The sequence below is a fragment of the Symphalangus syndactylus genome, chromosome 4 (assembly GCF_028878055.3).
Source record: "Symphalangus syndactylus isolate Jambi chromosome 4, NHGRI_mSymSyn1-v2.1_pri, whole genome shotgun sequence".
Lineage (NCBI taxonomy): Eukaryota > Metazoa > Chordata > Mammalia > Primates > Hylobatidae > Symphalangus > Symphalangus syndactylus.
The window spans coordinates 16,589,878-16,611,152 of record NC_072426.2 but is presented as its reverse complement, the minus strand read 5'-3'; positions in this window follow the sequence as shown (position 1 = coordinate 16,611,152).

Below are 21,275 nucleotides of genomic sequence, written 5' to 3'. Positions count from 1 at the left end.
ACATATATACACACATGTATATACACACATATATGTATATATTTGTATATATTGCATTTATTTTATATTAACTGATATTTTACACCATGTAAGCAATTTAAAAATCATGCAACATGTAATTTGCTTTCATATTCCCAACTTATAAGCAGTACCACCACATAGTAGACTCTTCATACATATTTGATAAACAAAGAATGAACTATTAAACATTTATAGTGAAAAGAGAAAGACTTTACAATACTCCAGAAAAAGGAAGGCAAAATACTGTAGAACAATAAAGCATTTTGATTGAGAACAATGCCCAAGTTAGGACATAAAAGAAAGTATATGACTGACAGGCATCTCTTAAACCACTGAATCCATTTAGCCAGATGTCATTTCACTTCTAGGGAAGGACTGCTGTAGAGCTCTTCATATTCATAATCTTAAAATCTCCTTGTAAGGGCAAAAAGACTAAGGCCAAATGAAAATAAACATCATTAAAATCTAAGATAGAGGATTTATTCATAAAGGACGTAAGAGGGAATTCAATTCATAAAACAACATTTTCAGACAAAAGGCCATAAGTTTTGGGATTCTTTATGAATTATCAAATACTCTTTTAAGTTACTAAAGAAAAATGCTAAGCATGCTTTTAGGTAGAGCAGAATTCTGTGTACCAAGATATCAATTACCTCATTTTTATTTTAGGTTCACAAAGGGAAGTTAAAATTAATTACTACGTTTTTGTGAATGCTACAACTTGTTGAAGGCTTGTAAATAAATAATGTTCAACTGATAATTCAAACAAAAAGCTTTTATCAAATGGATATATTTCTTTTGAGTGGTTCAGCAAATGTGTGATTTGCTTGAAATTCATGGCCAAGTCACAGAAAGAGCAATATTACAGTCTAAAAATATGCTTCTCACAGAAACCACGAAACATGTCTAAGTCTTTCACATCACCACCCAGAAAACCTTCACTAAATAGCTTATTGGTTAAGAGCTCTTCTCCAAAGCCAGACTACTTCAGCCCAAATCCTGGTTCTAGAAGAACCAGCTGTATTAATTCGGGTGAGTTAATTAATTCTTCTTTGCCTTAGTTTCCTCATCTGAAAGTGGGAAATAATAATAACACTTAATTCATAAAGTGATTGTGAGAATTGATATCTAACACATGGTAGACAGTTTTTAAAAATTCTGCAAATATTTTAATGGCGCTGTTATAAACAGAAATAAGTTGTCAACGGGAGTAAAATATTATCTTCTGAATCTCTGTTAATATTGCCAGATACATTGCTTGGCAAATGGTGGACATTTGGTAAAGAATTATACACTGAACATATTTCTGGATATTGTTCATTATCAGTTTTCCAGTGAAAGATGAAAACCTACTAGCACGGATTGTAAAAGACAAAACAACCCTGACAGAGAGCTGGGACTGGGGATAGGGCAAGAGTGAGTTGAGGTGCATAGCAGAAACACTTCACAATGTATGAAAGCTAAGAGGCTTTTATACACTGTGATATACTTCTCAGTGCATTGTCATCTCTACACTTCCCAGTGATAAAGCTAAGAGGCTATTGGGAAATTCGTTAATGCCTTGACTAATTCAAACAGCATTCATTCAGAAGGTTCTAGACAAGAAACACTGTTCTGTGGTCAGTAAAAAAATGATGTTCCAGTTCTCAACGAGTTGTTGCACAGACAGGTAAATAGGAAATCAGAAATGGATCATTCTTTTTCACAATTTTTCTAAAAAATACAACTGATTTTAACCTGCCAAAAGTAGGGAACAGGCTGAATACTTTCTCTTCTATTATCCCATATCTAGGCAGAGAAACAAATTACCTTATCCTAAAATTTATTTGCACCATGGCGGTGTCTGGTGGTGAGACAAAGGGGAAATCCCTTAGAGTTCTGAACAGCTACCTACAGAATACAGAAAAGTTGCTCTCACTATGGGCATTTAGGATTTTCCTGGTATAGAATGTACATCTTTATTTTTTTCTCTTTTTTGAAATTATGAATTATCATCAATTATTAGGGCCAGAGATACTAGTCCATACTACCTTTCTAGAGCTTTAGCTAATATGCTGTTATAAAGATTACTTAACGTCAGAATCTTGGTGAAAATTGGGTCACATAAAGTAGCCATTTCTTCCACTTAGCACATACTATATAGACTATTTATAAGATTAAAACTACCTAGTATCGAAAATGAGTATGTGTTTGTACGTCCACATGATATGGTCATTCATGGTATTGACTTAAATAGTATACGCTGCTGGATTAAATTTAGTGCAAAGTGAATTTAATAGCTATAATTGCTCATACCATTTCCTGAGGTTAAGCCGGTTTTTTTTTTTTTAAAGATCTGAATACTGCAGATACTGAATTCAATGTTTGTTCACTTTTAATGGAGATTTTATTACACCGTCTTTAAAAAGCTATTCCACATGAAAATATCATTGATACCCTACTCCCTTTCTTCTCTGCAGCTATCAACCCAGAAAAGGGGGATATGAAGCAGCTTCCAGAAAACATACACAAGATTAAAAAGCTGAAAGCCGCCTTTGCTAATTCGCAGTATGCCATGAAACAATTATGCATGTGATAACTGTCACTTTTCGCTTTTCGTGTGTGCTTCAACACTCAGTTTTCAGCAGATCATTTAGAGCGGATCAGCATTCTTCAGAAACTAAAAACACAACACAAGTCAGGGCAGCACGGCCTGATGCGAAAATAACGCAGCCCACAAAGGTGGTCTTTATAAGACTTGAGGACACGCTGGTGTCTGTTTCTGAATTGGCAGGCTCAATGCTTCCCCTAGTGTCTGCTCCTGAAATGCTAAACTCATCTGTGTTGCAAAGCAGGACTCAAAGACACAAGTAGGCTTTGAAGGCATCCAAATAAGCTCCAGAACAAGAATTAATTTTACAGATTTTGGTGAAATCTCTCCTGTAAAGAAGCTTGATGTTGTGCAGTGGGTTTTGGTGAAAGCCCATTCAGTTTGTTGACTTTTTTATGGGGCTAATAACTCCTAAGTTTCAAAGTGGTGATTAGAATAATGGGGACCTTGACATTTTCTAGAAATTTATTGAGTACCTTATTGCACTCTATTGAGTCTTGAGCTGTTTTATTAACAGAGAACAACTACAGCATTTTACACTTAGTGTTAATTTCTTCAGGCCAATTTTAAAAATAAGTTACTTTGAAGTTTTATAAACTACATTAAAAGCGACTTTATTAGTATCTGAAAATATTTTCTACTTAAACAAAACGTTAAGGATTTACACCTTTTCTGATTATGACACTGAATTGAATTTTCCATCTTTACCGTGTACAGTAGGCACCCTGCGAACTTTAGCATTGGACATTAAGTGATCTAAGCTGTCACGTCCCATTTAAATAAGCGTCTAATTCGAATGGCTAGATAACCTAGTATTCTAGCTCCTTTCTTTTCAAATTCAATGCTTATGGTGTCATTTTAATTCTTTTTGTCATTTTCAAGATTTCTTCCTCTCAATTTATAATTACCACATTCCTCAGCCATCGTGGAATCTGCTGGAACGTTCAGTGTTAGAATGGTGAGGCAGCACCTTATTTTTGAGGCAATTCAAAATATTATAAAGCACTGAATTATTCTGCCGCTACTATGCTACATATTATTCTTATTTACAGGGAAATAAGAATGAATTAAGATTTTCTATAACTGCATGTTTAATTGAAGTTATTATACATTCCTCTGCCCTGTAATTCCAAAGAAAACTTCAGCATTTTCTGAAGGAATCCCAGTTCTTTTCTTATTCTCTTTATTGTTACATGTAGACTTTTTTTGTTGTTTATTTTTAGATGTGTGTCTATACTATTACATTTATACTCTGTATTTTCTTCTTAACGTTTCTGTAATAATGATGTGCTCTACAGTCTATATATATAACATATATAGATATTGTCTATATATGTTGACGGTAGGGCACATCATCATATATAATATAGACAATATATTTAATACATCATTATATATGTGTGTATATAAATACAGACTAAAGCACATCCTATATATATGCATACACACATATATTACATATAATACTATATATAGCACATATAATACCTATATATAGATTTTGCCCTTATGCCCTTTCAAGTTATTGTCCCTTTTGTCTCTTACTAGCCCCCTAGGTGGTGAATGACTTGCCCAAGTTCATACCACTTTTACATGGCAGGATGGAAACACAGAGTCAGGGTCTCTAATTTTAAAGTCTCTATCCTTTTCTTTTTTAAGGATCCATTTCATATTCAATAACAGAGGATCGCTTTTCATGTATGTGTTTTTTCCATCTTTAAGAATGTAGTGCAAACTTCCACTAGAGGCCAGATGATACCACTAACTTTCCAAAATGTCCTTCGCAGTGGCACATTTGCCTATAAAGAACATATTTTTCTGTTTTAAGCCATGAAGGCATTGACTTGCAAAATTAACTGGAAATAGGTGTACACCTACCTTGTGAAAGGAATATATTTCCATACAGAATAAGACAACTGGAAATCCCAAAGAGGAGAAAAACCAATGTGAATGTCAGCTAATAACTGAGGGTAGAAAAATTTTAACAGTAACTGAAATTAAATGATTTTCTTATAGCTTACTGTTGCTAGGTGTGGTGGATGAGAGAGATGAGAAAATGCCACGTTGTAAACGACTGACAGTTGTTCTTTAATACTAATGTCTTTTACGTTTATCTTTGTATGGATAGACTATATTCCTTTTTTTCTGTGATTTTCTTCTCTTGTTTTCCACAATTAACAATAGAATGGAAATTTTTAAGTATAAATGGGTAAGTTACTTATTATTATTATCATCATTATTTAGAGATGGGTTCTTCCTCTGTTACGCAGGCTGGAGTGCAGTGGTGAGATCTTAGCCAACTGCAGCCTTGAACTCCTGAGCTCAAGTGATCTTCTCGTCTCAGCCTCCTGACTGGCTGGGACTACAGGTGCACACCGCCAAGCCCAGGTAATTTAAAAAGTATTTTGAAGAGACAGGGATCTCATTCTTTAGCCAAGGCTGGTCTGAACCTGCTGGCCTCAAGTGCCTCTAAATCTAGTATGTCAACATTATTTCTATTTTCTAAACCATGTTTCACAGGTACATTTGTGCTTAATTTCTTAAACACATTATGTACATTTTATTAGGTATCCTGCTATTTTTATTTACTATTATTTAAGAAAGATGTGTTAACAGCAAGTGGTTACATTTAATTTAATTGCTTTATTGTCATATTGAAACATTTTTTCACATTGTATTTTTTTCATGTATTGTTTGCTAAATCGGTAGGCTAAAAGCTAAATTACAAATTCTCAAATTTCTCAGGAATTGGCACCTCACTGTTGCTTTTGCAGGAGGCTGCACTCTGTGGTTTACTACTCCTTTGTTTTATCTAGTTTGAAGGTGAAATAGATTTTACTCATCTGTGGGAGAAAATAGGTTTCAGGTAGTGGCACCATATCATTTATCCTTCAAATAAGGTACTATTGGGAGTAAAAGGGAACACTGTAAGTAATTAATTCTGGGTAATAGATTTAATCTTTATTTTATGGGGAAAAGTGGGATATAAAGTCACTCTAGTTTTAAATAAGTATTATGTTCTTTTATAATCTTTTCTATTAGCTTCTAGAAAGGCAATAGAGACTCTCTAGTTCACAGATGCCACATTCTCTGCACCATCAAAGAGAAAGTGCTATCCACTTGGTGAAGAGTATGCCAGTTTTGGCTTTCAAAGAAGCAGACATCCATGTATACATATGTAACAAACCTGTACGATGTGCACATGTACCCTAAAACTTAAAGAAAAAAAAGAAATGCAAAATACAAATTCCTATGTAAGACTTTTAAATTCTCTTTTAAAAGTTAAAGTGATTATATAATAGGCGTCGACTTTTACCCATTCTTTGGTTTGCATAATAGAAATCACAAAGTCCATGGCTACTTATCACAGTGTTGAGATCAGAGATAACCTCAAAGGATTATCCACTTATTTGGATAGGGTTGAAACGGCAAGCAAATCCTGCAACAGCTGACTTTCAAAGAAGATTTATCTTTTTTTAAATGGTAAGACACTTTCATAAGTGTCACATACACATCAATATTCTGGAGAGGATAGTGCTGGGAATTTTTTACATTACATACCACCATTACAACTGTGCAATATCTATTGCATTTCCTCCCAATTTGCTCCTGTGCTGTGGTGACTCTACATAGGGCGGAAGCATTCATAGGATAGAGCCTGGCAATTGAAGCATCTTTTATTCACAGCCATAGTGCATGAATGGGAAAGCAAATTTAAAGTTTGTTTCCTGAAAGAGAGTTCTACATTTAAGTAAGGAAAGTGAGTACAAAATGTACCCCAGATTAGAGAGGCGGAAAGTGGTTGGTAGTAGGAAATTGAGACAGAAGGGATGGAGATAGAGTTTCTCCAAGTATTGAAAAAACAGAGTGAACACTAGGAAGTTCAGATCAGATATTCGAAATTGGTTAAAACAAGGTAACAAATTCAGTTGACAACTCATGAGTGTATTCACTTGTGTTTCTAGGACCTGCCTACTTGGGCATGTTGGATCAATTTAAATGGATTGGAGCAAATGTGCAGTGATGGTGCCTAGAGGAATTAGTTAAGCTAGAATTTAGAGATATGGCAGAGGGTTAAAAAATGAATACATGAATGAGAAATCCATAGATTTTGCTTGTATAATAACAAATGTAAATAGATTCATCGACTTTTAATTCCTGTAAAGTAGAATTCAGATATTACATGACAGTTCTGCCTCACCAAAGAAATGGTGGTTGCCCTTGTTCAGTCTAGTGCAGAAAATTGGAAGCCCCCTCCTTTCAAGCCCTTATTATAATGTACAACTAGAGTATTTTCAGTCTACTAATTTGGTCTTGAAAAGTGATTTTTGAGAATATTATTTTTTTTTCCAGTATCTAAGACAGGTAAATCCTATATTTGCCTTGTAGGATTTTTTTTATTTAATTATACTTTAAGTTCTAGGGTACATGTGCTAAGAACACTGGTATCATCAATTGCTTTGCTTCCATCCATGAACACCGCCAATTTGCATCTATTGCAACTTAGGCTGCACCTGTGGCCCTAAGATGGTTGCCATAGAGAGTGTGAGTTGGGGGGCCCAGGACCGACCCAATGCCCTTGCACACCTTAAATTAATTTCCCGCCTTTGTGTCTTAATCTCCACTTTACCACCAGCTTTTCTTACTAAATTTGTAGTTGTTAGGGACTCTATTCAAAAGCCCATCTTTAACCTATGATAGCCTGGCAGCCCCTCAACTCTGTTTTGAACCTCTGTCATTCCAGCGTCTTCTTCTTTTAGTCTTCCAGAAAGTTCTCAAACTGTTCAAACTGCAGATCACATCTTTATTTTGTTTCTTTAACACTATTATTAATTTTGCATTTTTATATTTAAATATTGCTTGTCTTTTAAATAGCTTTTGGGTAGAAGGTGGTGCCAAATTGTGGACTTTACTGAATAATCTGATATGGTAATTCTAAAATTTTACTGTATAAGATATTCTGTTCCTTGATGATTCAAAAGACTTTTCCTTTAAAGCCATCTAGTTGTGATGTTTATTTTGAAGGCAATTATTTGACAATTTCGTTTTAATATTTAGCTTTCCAGTTGGGTTATTTCAATTTCCAGTTTTCAAGACAATCTTAATAATTTCTATTTTTCTAAAAAATGTATCAGTTTCGGACATATTTATAGAGGAATTGACGAGCTGTACATAGTATTCTCTTATATAATTTTTAATCTTTTATTTGCAGGCATACTTGTTTTTCATTGATAATTAGGTATGTTTATATTTCCCTCTAAGTAGACTTGTAAGAAGTTTACATATTTTCCTAAAATACGAGAGCTGACAAGAATATTTTTCATTTTGTATCCACTCCACAGGTATTTATTTGTAACTTTTATTATGAAAAATTTAAATTTATGCAAAAGTAAAGAGATACTCTAATGAACCTGTTTACCTGTCACATAGTATCAATAGTTATTAAATCATGAAAATCTTAATTCATCTCTATCCTCTTCCATTTCCTCTCCACTGAATTCTGTTGGGGAAAATACAAGACATTATATCACTTTATATATAAATATTTCAGAATTTAACTCCAAAAGACAAGCGCTTTTAAAAAACCACCATCTACTAACATTATCACATCTGAAAAAAATTAACTGTTAATATTATCAAATATCTAGTAAGGGTCCACATTTACTAAATAGATTTTTCCTGTTTGCATATGTTGATTTTGACCCGCCTCTTTTTGTTTAAAATTTTCTGATTGTATCCCCATGGGGTGATCATTTCTCTTTGCACCTTGTATTTCTCTTGTATTGGGAGTTAGAGCTCAAAGTTTATCAGTTATCAATCTACTGTCTCTTAGTTCAAAATTCACCTATTCCGACCTTGCTTGTGACCCTGGAACATTTTTCCCTCACAAGTCAACTCAGTGTAAAGCTCTATGAGTAAATGGTACAATAGGGATCCTGGAGGAGGAAGGCATTTGCTTCCCAGTTCCGGTGTACTCTTTTGGCAGTCTTCTGTAATGCAAGGTGGCCAGCAGCACAGGACACCTTCCTATGAACAGCTTCCCCAGCACACTTTTGGGCAGCTTTGCAGTAAGTTCCAGGGTGATGACACCTCTCCGTTGACAGTTTCTTCAGCTACCCCAGAGTGTGATTTCCCAGTGAGTTCCTCTGGTGTGGAGTCTCCTCTTGGACAGTTTCCTCTATACCCTAGAGGGCAGAATCTCAACAAATCCCTCAATATAGCACCTCTACTAATTCACCATTCAATGTGACTGGACTATGCCTTCTTCAATGAGGTCTGGCTCTCACGACAGTTGGAAGTTCTCTTCCAGATTTGTATATTTCTTGGGTGTCCTGTCTCAGCCCTGAGGGCAGTAATTGTTCCTATCTGTCACTCCTATGTTTTTTATATTTCACGTTACGACATATTATTCAATCCTTTATTAGACTAATCCTGTGGTATAGTTAATAAATTTTTATATTAAACTCTTGTCCAAATTACTGTCTGGTTTCTATCTTATGATTGGCTCCAGCTTGAGGCAAAAGACTTGATAAGAGTCAAGTTCAGTTTTTTGCTTTGTGTGCTGGTTTGATTTTTGCAAGGCAACTTCATAGGTGTTTGCATATGCATCAGTAGATAAGTGATGCACATACAATGAGTCTTCTCTCTGTCTGTAATATTAGGAGCCATCATTGATCATTGCCCATTTTGTCAATTTGTTAAGGTTTGCAAAATGGTGATATTCTAATTTTATGACTTATTTTTTATTTTCTACGGAGTAACTCACAAACGTCTATGAAACAGGAATATCCCTTCATCAACTACTTGGTTACTCTGAGAAATATATGATACAGAAAAGATACAATAAATCTATAATTATTTTTGACTTTTCCCTTGATTAACTTTGAATCATAGTTGATTTCACATTAAAAATAATAACTGTGGTTCTGACTTGCTAGTAGAATTATTTATCTTTTTTTCTCTTTTCTTTTGTATCATAAGGAACTCATGAATATAAACATACGAAATATGTTCATTGTGTTACAGTTATCTTTATAAATGTTCCCATTGCCTCAGCCTTGGACAGTTGGATCTTTTGAAGGTGGTTTCAGTGTTCTTACCTTTTAGTATGATGAAATATTCTATGTTTATCTTACATATTTCCTCCTTTAAATCTAGAATCCACAATTTCTCCAATAAATAGTATTCTGTTTAACAGGGAATGATTTAAAATCTCTAAATCTATGTGCTTAAAACGCTTACTGGGAGTAGGTTATCCATGGCTTCTAGAAACTTTCTGTGTTCAGAACAAGAAAACGGATATTTTTATGAGAAAACATATCTTGGCTTTATACTGATAACTTAAAAATCTAATTTTCAAATTCAAGATTAAAGAGTTTTTATTTTTTTGGTGATATATGACTTGATGATATATGATGATATACTAAAATTTTGAACCCTAAATAATATTAGTAAGTGAATTCTATATTCTTTTTTTTTTTTTTTTTTTTTTTTTTTTTTTTGAGACGGAGTCTCCCTCTGTCACCAGGCAGGAGTGCAGCGGCAGGATCTCTGCTCACTACAACCTCCGCCTCCCGGGTTCAAGTGATTTTCCTGCCTCAGCCTCCAGAGTAGCTGGGACTACAGGCGTGCACCACCACGTCCAGCTAATTTTTGTATTTTTAGTAGAGACGGGGTTTCACCATGTTGGTCAGGCTGGTCTCAATCTCTTGACCTCGTGATCCACCCACCTCAGCCTCCCAAAGTGTTGGGATTACAGGCATGAGCCTCTGCGCCCGGCTGTGAATTCTTCTTTCTATAAACTCTCCCCATTCATTTCTACAAGAAAGCCTATTTGAACTGTTATTACACTTGTGTTGAATCTATAGACTAATTTGTGAAGAATTGACATTTTAACAACATTGAGTTTTTTGACTCATAAATGAGATATGTCTCTCCATTTACGTAGTTTTTCCCCAATACTGCTCTTCAATGTTGTGTAGTTTTCATTGTAAATGTCTTGCACTTCTTTTGCCAGAGTTTTTCCTTAGTATTTTATATGTTTGATACCTTTGAAAATTACATTGTTTTATTTATTTTGATTTGTGGTTTGGTTCTTACATAAAAATACATTATATATAATGTGTTTTATATACATTTAAAACATTAAAATACATTTATTTTAATAGTTTTATATAATGGGTACACACACACACACACACAGTCCTACAATGTGGCTAAACATTCTTAGAAGTTCTAGTAGATTTTTTTATAGATTGGGTCAGATTTTCCACATAGATGAGCATGTCCAGAACTACTTTGTATAAAGTTGTTGAGAAAAGATATTCTTGTCTTGTTCTTAGGAGAAAAACTGTTCATTTTCTCACAATTAAATATGATAGTAGTTCTAGGTTTTGTATAGATGCCCTTTATCAAGTTAAGGAAATTCCCTTCTATCCATAGTTTCCTGAGAGTTTGATCAGGAATGGATATTGGATTTTGTCAGTTTTTTTCTATAACTATTGAAATGCTTATTTGGTTTTTCTTTCTGAATTTGTTAATATGGTAAATTGCATTAATTGATTTTCAAATTGCTCACAGTTGTGGGGAAAAGAAAATTATTAGATATAAAATTAAATAAAATATAATTTCAGGTAACAGTAAATGCTTTGTGGAAAAGTAAATTGATTTAAAAATAATGGAGAAAGCAAGCCAGAGGTTTGTCTGCATAAAGTCGTCAGGGAAGGCTTCTCTGAGGCAGTGATGTTTCAGCTGATACTAAATGAAGCACAGATCTGAAGACAGAATATTTCAGATGCAGGAAAGATCTAGTATAACAGTTGTGAGGTGAGTCTATGCCTCGCAAAAGTTCAGAGTGCCTGGAGTACAGAAACTAAATACAACTCGTACGACTCTTATGAGGTGGGCTCACAAAAGATACAGATTATCTCATAACACACTGACCTTATTGAGTTTCTAAATGATTTAAGCAGATGACTAGACCTTAGTTAGTGATATTCAATTAAAATATTACCCCTAGAAAACCCTGTCCAAGAAGCCAGCCAAACGTCTGTAAGCACATTCTTTCCTTGAATCCATTTCAAAAACCCTGACTTAACAGCAACAATAATGTTCCATGAGTTGTAAACTGTACATATAGACATGTAACCATGTTATAAAACATTAAGCCTGTTGTATCCTAGAAAGACTCTTGGAAAGAACTATTGGCTTTCTAATGCGAAGATAGCCTGGAGCCAAAATTAAATAAGAATATTTTCTTTATAGATTATAACTTGGCTCTGATTTCTTGTGATAAGATGCCTGATCCTCAAAGTGAAAAATTATTGGACATCTTGAACTTACTATCACACCCTCCAAGAATTAATGGTAATTCAAACCAAGTTGAAGTCTGTTTTTCAAATTCAGAACAGGGTAAAAAAAATTAAAACAAAACAGTGTATTTAGATAAAATTGCATTTGGAAGACAATTTATCAATATTGTCCACTTTTTTCTCTTGATACCACACACAAATTCCCTTTCTCAAATATGTCAGTGATTTTTCCTGGATGGTCTTTCTTAGAAAAAATTACTATCAGGTTTCAAAAAAAAATAATGCATCATAGATCATCCATGAAAAAAATTTATTGTCAAAATTGGCAAACCTATTTTTCTTATCATTCATGAACTTTTTCCCTTGAAATATAATGATGAAGAGAATTAAAAACATGTACTCAATGGAAATCTCAATTTAATATTCCATATTAAGATTCCCTATATGAACAATCAAGGTAGTTTTATGTATAAAGTTATATATATATATATAAATAAAGTTAAATATAATTGGCCAGGCCTGGTGGCTCACGCCTGTAATCCCAACAACTTGGGGGGCCGAGGTGGGTGGATCACGAGGTTGGGAGATCGAGACCATCCTGAGTAACAAGGTGAAACCCCATCTCTACAAAAAATACAAAAAATTAGCCGGGTGTGGTGGCAGGCACTTGTAGTCCCAGCTACTCAGAAGGCTGAGGCAGGAGAATGGCGTGAACCCGGGAGGTGGAGCTTGCAGTGAGCCGAGATTGCGCCACTGCACTCTAGCCTGGGTAGCAGAGTGAGGCTCTATGTCAAATAAATAAATAAATAAATAAATAAAATATAATTATGCATCACTTTAATTAAGTATATTTAGGTAAATTTTGGAAAGTTTAATTCCCAGATTAGCACTTAAAACACAGAGAAAACAAATTATATTAATTCTGCTAAGACAAGTATATTTTATCAGTCTATAAAGAGCAAAGAGATTAAGATGTGAATGGAAAGTAATTTAAGAACTTGAGAAGTGAATGAGAATTGTGATTACTTCTCTTATAAAAATTAAAACAATCTTTTCATTGCCAAAAGGATAATAGGTAAAATGTTATTTACAGTATTTTGAGTGTGCTATGGTGATATACATATAAATATATAATTTTATGTATGTATATATTTTTCCTTTCTCCATGACCTCCTCTGGTCCCTGATTATGAATTGTAACATGCAACAACCTTTTTGAGGATGGAAAGACTTCAATGCTACTTTTTCAAGTGCCCCGACTACAGTCATTTACAATTTAATAAAGTGATTTATGAATTCCACCACTGTTTTGGCCAAATTAAGTCAGAATGGACACAGAATACCTTCATTTTTGTGTCTTGATAATTTAGCACTTGATCCTGGAACAGAAGCTAGTTTCGATAGACTTATTGAGGGAATCCTTAAAGACTGAAAATTCAATTGATCTGTGAGATAGTTCAGGATAATAAATGTCTTTATACATATGTGGGCTTGCTGATTTTTTACTCAGAATATTTTAATTATACATCCAAATTATATTTGTGTTTCTGAGACCTAGAAAAATTGCACAGGGCCAGTCCCATGCCTCCCTTCATTTTCAGTTCCCTTCCTCCCTATTTGTACATCCAGAGGAACTGCTTGTTCCCATAAAATGAGTCAGACCAGATGTGAACAGTAATTTGTTTTTAATGAATATGTGTCAATCCAAAAATGAAAGGGTTCTGTCATTCTGGACAGCATAGATTCTAGTAGGCTTAATGTTTTGGCAGGAAGGCCTCTGCCCTCTGATACTTCTACTCGTAGTTTCTGACTTATTAAATTATTTTTTAAAAAATCGCTGTCCTTCAATCCATCATTAGAAAGAAAGACTAAAATCCAAATCTCCTTGGAGCAGTTAACATACTAAGTTTACGTAATCAACACGACAAATAACCAAAATAACTCATGTTGATGGCTTCCTTCAGCTCGCCTTTTTTTAAAAGGCATTCAGAATGTAATATACACAATCAGGATGCTAAACCAACATGAGGTGTTCCTCTTAGATATAACATGCCTGGGATTTGCTCGAACCTGGTAAGGAAGGTATAGGCAAGGAAAAGTGAATGTTTACCTCCTATATGCCCTAAATAGAGTCAGGCCATGAGATTTCATCCAAGGTCAATGTTGATGAAGTTCCATGGAGAAAGCATTGCACAGGGTGCTGGAAAGCCTCTATTTCAGATCCAGTTCCTCCAGCCCCTTATCCTAATTCCCTAGAGAGTCACTTCAGCGTTCTGTTTCTCACCTATAGAATGAGTCTCCATTCCAACCTTTGGATGTGCAAGCAGTGAAACGAGACAGGATTAAACTGCATTTGGATTTGGAACCACACACAACTTGCTGCTCTTTACACCTCTGAGACAATTTCAGTGAATTGTTTTATAGGTGGAACATACCATACAAGTGCCCCTTCTGCCAGGTTGGAAGCAGAGAAAGGTTGACAGCTATACTCTTCTTGCTTAGAAGAAAAAGAGAAAGTACCAAGAATTTTGTTTTATTTTCTTTTGTTTTGTTTCCCCAGTTGCCTTCTTGTCTTTCTCATATAAAATATATGTTTCTAATTGACTTTTTCTTTAATTTCATCTAAGCATGCACTGTAACCCATGCACAATTCTTCCCTTTCGTGTGATAAATCAATGTGTGCCAGATAGATATAATAGGAGAAACTTTGGATGAAGTAATCATTTTTTTAAAAAATACAATTATTTAGACATTTTAAATGCACAAGAGTGGTTGGAAGAATTTTCCCTTGGAAACATTCTGTAACACTGAGAGGTTGAAATTGGATTCATCTTGAAAAACTGAATCCAAACTTAGTCCTGTGTACAGGATATAAAGAAGTCCATCTGGCTACATTGGAAAAAATAAATAAATAAATAAACCTTAGTCTGGAAGAGAGTGAAGGAAAGGCTGGACTTTGGGCTCCACCATACTTTCGAAAGACAGGGCCTTGACCTTTCAGGCGTTTGGCTTGCCAAGCAGTAACAATAAGGGAGAAAGCCAGACTTACTTAGACATGGTTCACTTGGAAGCAGCTTGACTTATTGTTTGTGTTAAAGAAAAGATGAGGGACATTCTGAACTGCTTCAGCCTGGATAAATCTTTCAAAGTTTAATTATTTGTTATTGATCTTAGATATATGAGGACTTTTAGTGATGGAGTTTAAAATACAGGGAAACCCCAGTTTGGGAAAAAAATCAATAATTTTATATGGCTCAACCTTAAAAAAAAACTACCTTTATTCAGAAAGTGGTTGGATCAATGTAATGATTAAAAGCATCAGAAAGAGTTATGAGAGTTGCCCAGACACCAATAGAACTCCTGACACCGGGTTGTATCTGGTATTTTTATCCAAGACAGAGTCAAAGATGGTACACTAACTCTCCGTTAGAATGGGCAATAGATCGCATGTCTTTGTCTCATGAGATCTAAAAGAATCTAACACAATCATCTAAAATAAATATAAAACACTGGCATGCTCCACCACAATAAACAGAAAAGAATCACTGATAAAGGAAAGAATATGCCACCCTTTGAAGATATACAATTCTCTTTTTATGTCTAGAGCATGGCATAGGTATTTTGGACCCAGAAAGATTTTAAGAATCTAAGGATAATCAGAAAAGAGTCCTAATAACTCAGTTTATAATCTCTCAGCAGTTAAAGAGAAATGTAATATATAAAGTGGTTTGCAATTGTCACAAGCAAAATTTATTTACCACGATAAAGCCCAAATTCTGCATGTGGAGACCACAGGAGGACAATATGCTTTAACCAAAGTAGCACAGTCATAACCTGTAAAACCACTGGAAGCAGTGTTCCTGAGAAGGAAGAGGCTATGGAATTAGAAATGGGATTCAAAGGGCAAAGGGTATTACCAGGAACCAAGGGGCAAATAGATTCCCATCCTAGATGTTATGGATGTTAATGGAATCTTGAGGGAGAATAGCATGTGTCTTCAAGGCTCCTTTAGTTACATATATCAGTTAGGGACAAAAATGCATTTCTGACGTGAATTATGAATACTTGCATCTGGGGAAGTACCATGCTTTCAGCTAAGTATAAGAAACACAGATCATCATTCATCACTCTCCTGAAGTTATAATCTAAATATGTATTCTTAGTCTTCTTTAGAGCACTTGAGATTTATTCCACAATATAAAAATATTCTTGTCTCTTTTTTTTTTTTTTTTTTTTTTTTTGAGACGGAGTCTCGCTCTGTCGCCCAGGCTGGAGTGCAGTGGCGCAATCTCGGCTCACTGCAAGCTCCGCCTCCCAGGTTCACGCCATTCTCCTGCCTCAGCCTCTCCGAGTAGCTGGGACTACAGGCGCCCGCCACCACGCCCGGCTAATTTTTTTTTGTATTTTTAGTAGAGACGGGGTTTCACCATGGTCTCGATCTCCTGACCTCGTGATCCGCCCGCCTCGGCCTCCCAAAGTGCTGGGATTACAAGCGTGAGCCACCGCGCCCAGCCTCTTGTCTCTTAAGTTATATAAAATAATGCTATCCTGGATCTCCATCTATTTCTTGCCTATTTCTTCTTTCTTACAAATGCGAGGAAAGCATTAGGCTCTGTCCTTGAAGCAAGGCATTATAAACTTCTAGAGGGAAAAATCATAAATTTGATATTATAAATCTTAATTCAAGTTCCAGTTCTGTCACTTTTCATTTGTGAAACTTTGGATAATTCAATTTTACAAGTCTTTCATGTGTAAGAACTATCTCACAGGATTTCCACACAAGTTTTTACAGAGTACATTACAGCTTCAACCCCACCCATTGTCAAAGGCAGTTTACTCTGTCAAAGGTACATGGCGGGGATAGCTCTCCAGTTTAGGAGAGTGATCAGGTTCAGCTCTGAGCTGTGTTTCTGAATTCACTGCTACCGTTATGGTGTCCCTGTTTTACCAGCTCTGTTATACTGAAGGTCTGCTTCTGTTGGTTGATTCAGCCATTGGATGTTACACCTGGCTCACAACAGCATGCCTGCTCCTGACCACTCTCTTAGACTCTCTCTGCCACTCTCTATGACCCATAGACTGATACCACCCCATTCCATACCTAGTTCTCCTTGAACCTGGCGTGAGTCTAAGACTCAGGGTTCCAAGTTGACTGACAAGAGGCCAAACGGAAATATGATAAATTAAATTATAAACATAAAATTCCTCTGTAAACTTTAAAATATTGAAGTCATTTATTTATTTTAAATATATATTGGGTCAAAATATGTATTGTTCAAATTACAGCATAAGCAGGAAATAATACATACTGCACTCTCATGAAGCATCAGGAACAGACAAAACAAAAGTGTACAGATTGAATGACAAAATTTATCTGTATGTACTACAGTGCAATCACTTTGTAGCGTGTAATTTCAGCTTAGAAATAGGAAGAGCCACATAGAAAAAACTCTGGGGCTGAGCCTTGAAATATGTGCAGATATTCATCAGAGAGAACGTGCAAGGATGGCAAGGGAAAAGTGTAAACAAAGCACAGAGACAGTGTTGAGAGAACAGCAATAGGAGTCTGGAGTGTGATGCTCAAAAGCAATAATGCTGGAGGAGTAAGCCACAGCAAGTCATGAAGGGCCTTTTATGTCATTTTAGGGATTTTAAGAAAAATTCACATCCCATTGACTTACTTTTCTCAATGAAGCAAGTTTACTGAGAGGGGAAAAAAATTCCTTAGAGAAAATGGTGCATTTGCAAATGGCTGCTGTATGAATGCAAAAGGATCCATACTGGGGAATGCTGTAGAGGATGCTGAGGATTGCAGCACAAGCATGCATCAATTCAGTCTATCCTGTTATGCATCTTTCCCCAGCGAGATGAGCAGCCTTTCTCTGAATAAACAATATTCTTCTGGGAACTTAGGCCATTGCCATCATTTCGGTTATCATCTACCTGTAGATTTGTCTTCAGTGTCTTGAATTGTACTTACTTTGGCTGTTAGTATTTTTACTGACATTTTTCCCTCTGAAGTTTATTGAGGAATAATAGACTGCATCTATTTAAAGTGTATAAGTCAACAAGTTTATATGTATATGCTCAAGAGAGCAACACCAGAATTCTAATACAGGATATTTCCATCATCCTCAAAATATTCTATTTGCCCCTTTAAATTCATCCCCACGTTAATCCTTGCTCAATACAGCTGATCTGCTTCTTGTTGATATAAATTCATTTTCATTTTACATAAATAGAATTATACAGATTGTGTTCTTTTGTAGACACTGGCTTCTTTCACCTAGCATACTTGTTTTAAGATTCATCCGTGTTATCGGGTGTATCAGTACTTCATTCCTTTTTATCGCTGAATAGAATTCCATTATATGGATATGCCAAATTGTGTTTATACATTCATTTATTTATAGAGATTTGGGTTGTTTCCAATTTTGGGGTATAGTAAATAAAAGACACTATGTACACTTATGTATAAGATTTTATGTGGACATATGTTTTCATTCCTCTTGGAAAAATACCTAAAACGGGAATGGATAGGTCAAATAGTATTTATATTGTTTAACTTTTTTAGGGAACTGACAGCTTTACAACCAACCAGCATTATAAAAGAATTCTAATTGCTCCACATTCTTACTAGCACTAGTTTTGGCAGTCTTTAATTTTAGCCATTCTACTTCATTTGGATTGTCTAATGATGTTCATCATTTTTTTTAAAATGTACTTCCTGTATATTCATATATCTATTCTTTGTAAGATGTCTGTTCAGATCTATTGCCTATTTTTCATTTGACCACTTGTCTTAATTCTGAGTTGTAAAATTTGCTTATACATTTTGGATATAAATCCTATATCAGATATATGCATTTGCAAATATTTTCTCTCATTCTATGACTTGCCTTATTGTTTATGTACTGGTGCCTGTGGAAACAGTTTGAAATTTTGATAAAGATCAACTTAGATTTTTGTTTTATTCTGTGGTTAATCTTTTCTGTTCCTGTGTTGTGTCAAAGGCCTTGAAGAGTTTCTTCTAGAATTTTAATATTTCTTTTTTTTTTTTTTTTGAGACAGAATCTCGCCCTGTCACTCAGGCTGGAGTGCAGTGGCGTGATCTCCGCTCACTGCAACCACCGCCCTGCAGGTTTAAGCAATTCTCTGTCTCAGCCTCCAGAATAGCTGGGATTACAGGCACATGCCACAATGCCCGGCTAATTTTTTGTATTTTTAGTAGAGATGGGGTTTCACCATCTTGGCCAGACTGGTCTTGAACTCCTGACCTCATGATCCACCCGCCTCGGCCTCCCAAAGTGCTGGGATTACAGGCGTGAGCCACCAAGCCTGGCCACGAATTTTAATATGCTTTAGCTTTTACGTTTAGATTTTTAAATTTTTTCAAATTATGTATTGTGTTTGTTGTGTACTAAGGTTAGAGGTTCACTTTCTTTCTTTATGGATATCTAGTTACTCTAGCAATTTCTTAAAGATTTTCCTCTTGCCACTGAAATGCCTGCACCCTTTTGCCAAAAATCAGTTAATCATATGTGTCTGCATGTCTTTCTAGATTCTTTTCTATTCTATTGATCTATATGTCTATTATTCTACCTACACCACATTCCATTGATTACTGAAGCTTCATAGGAAGACTTTATTTCAGGTGGTAGAATGATTCTATAATGTTTTAAAATTACTTGCTATTCCAGGTCATTTGCATTTCTTTACAAATTTTAAAATTGGTTTATTACCTACTAGTATTTATAAAACTAGAATTTTACATAAAAAACTAATACTTTGATTGAAATTGTATTGATTCTTAAAATAAATTTGGTGACAAATTAAATTTCTAAAAATATTGAGTTTTCTAACCTACAACACTGCATAACCCTGCATTATTTGGGTCTGTAATTTTAGTCAGCAATGTTTTCAGTATTGTGGCCTTGCATGTCTTTTGTTAAGTTAGTTAAATTTATTCCTAAGTACTTTGTGGCTCTAACATAAATGGAATTTTAGTAATTTCATTTCCAAATGTTTACTGCTATTATATAAAAAAGACAGCTGGCTTTTTAAATCTTAAACTTATCTCCTACGGCCTCAATAAATTCAGTGTTACCTCATCCTTTCTTATCAGTATGCCAGATGTTTCTTGCCTTAATGTAAATGGCTACAATCGTTAAGAACAACATTTAATGTAGAGGTTATAATGTAGATGCTCTTGCCTTCTTCCCAAGCTTAGGAGGAAAATGTACAATAGTTTAGATTTACATATGTTACCAGCCATATTTTTTGGTAGAGGTCCATTTTTAGATTGAAAAAGTTTGTTCCTATTCTCAGTTTTCTTAGCCGTTTATTATAAATGAATGTTAAATTTTGCCAAATGCTTTTTTCTGCATCTATTGAGATGATCATATGGATTTTCTCCTTTATTTTGTAAATACAGTGAATCATATGGATTGATTTTGAATGACAAACTAACCTTGCATTCCTAGAATAACTCTTGCTTGTCACGATGTATCAATGTTTGTTTGTTTGAATATATGCTGGATTGAATCAGTTGAAGTGTGTTAAGGATTGTTCTATCTATGTTCAAAGAAGTATATTGGTCTATAATTTTATTTTCTTATATGTGTTTGTCTGATTTTGGTATCACAGTAATGTTGGCTTGAAAGAATGAGTTAGGAAGTGTTTCTATCTCCTCTATTTTCTGAAAGAGTTTTTTAACGGTAGTATTTTCTCCTTAAATATATGGCGGAGTTTACCAATGAGGTCATCTCAGCCTGGAGTTTTATTTGTGAGAAGGTTTTGTGAATGTTTGTGTGTGTGTGCGTGTGTGTATGTATTATCTTTGTTATTAATACAATTTATTTAATTGCAAGTTAATTTAATTTTTAATGATGGCTCTATTAAACAGCCAGCTTGCAGAATTCCTAAAAATTTAACCATTAGTTCTGGTATAAACTGCATGGTGTAAACACACTCCTGGATCCTGGTATCCTTACGTGATTGTTTTACTTTTTTAATACTTAAAGTTTTAAAAATTGATGTAGCTAGAAATATCAAAACCTTGTCTTTTCAGACTTTGGCAGTATATTAAAAAGGTCTCCTCTTATTATTATATTATAATAATGTTTGCATTTTCTTAGAGCACTCTTAAAATATTATACTTACATATCAAAATCTTTAATTTACCTGGAATTTATTTTTATGTAAAGTGTGAGTATAGGGTCTAAATGTTCCTCTCAAATGCTAGCCTGTTGTCATAATGCCATTTATTTGAATAAACTGTCCTTCTACTTAACATTTATGACAAACAAAATTCTGATAAATACTTGAATGTGTTCTGTGAATTTCTGTTCCGTC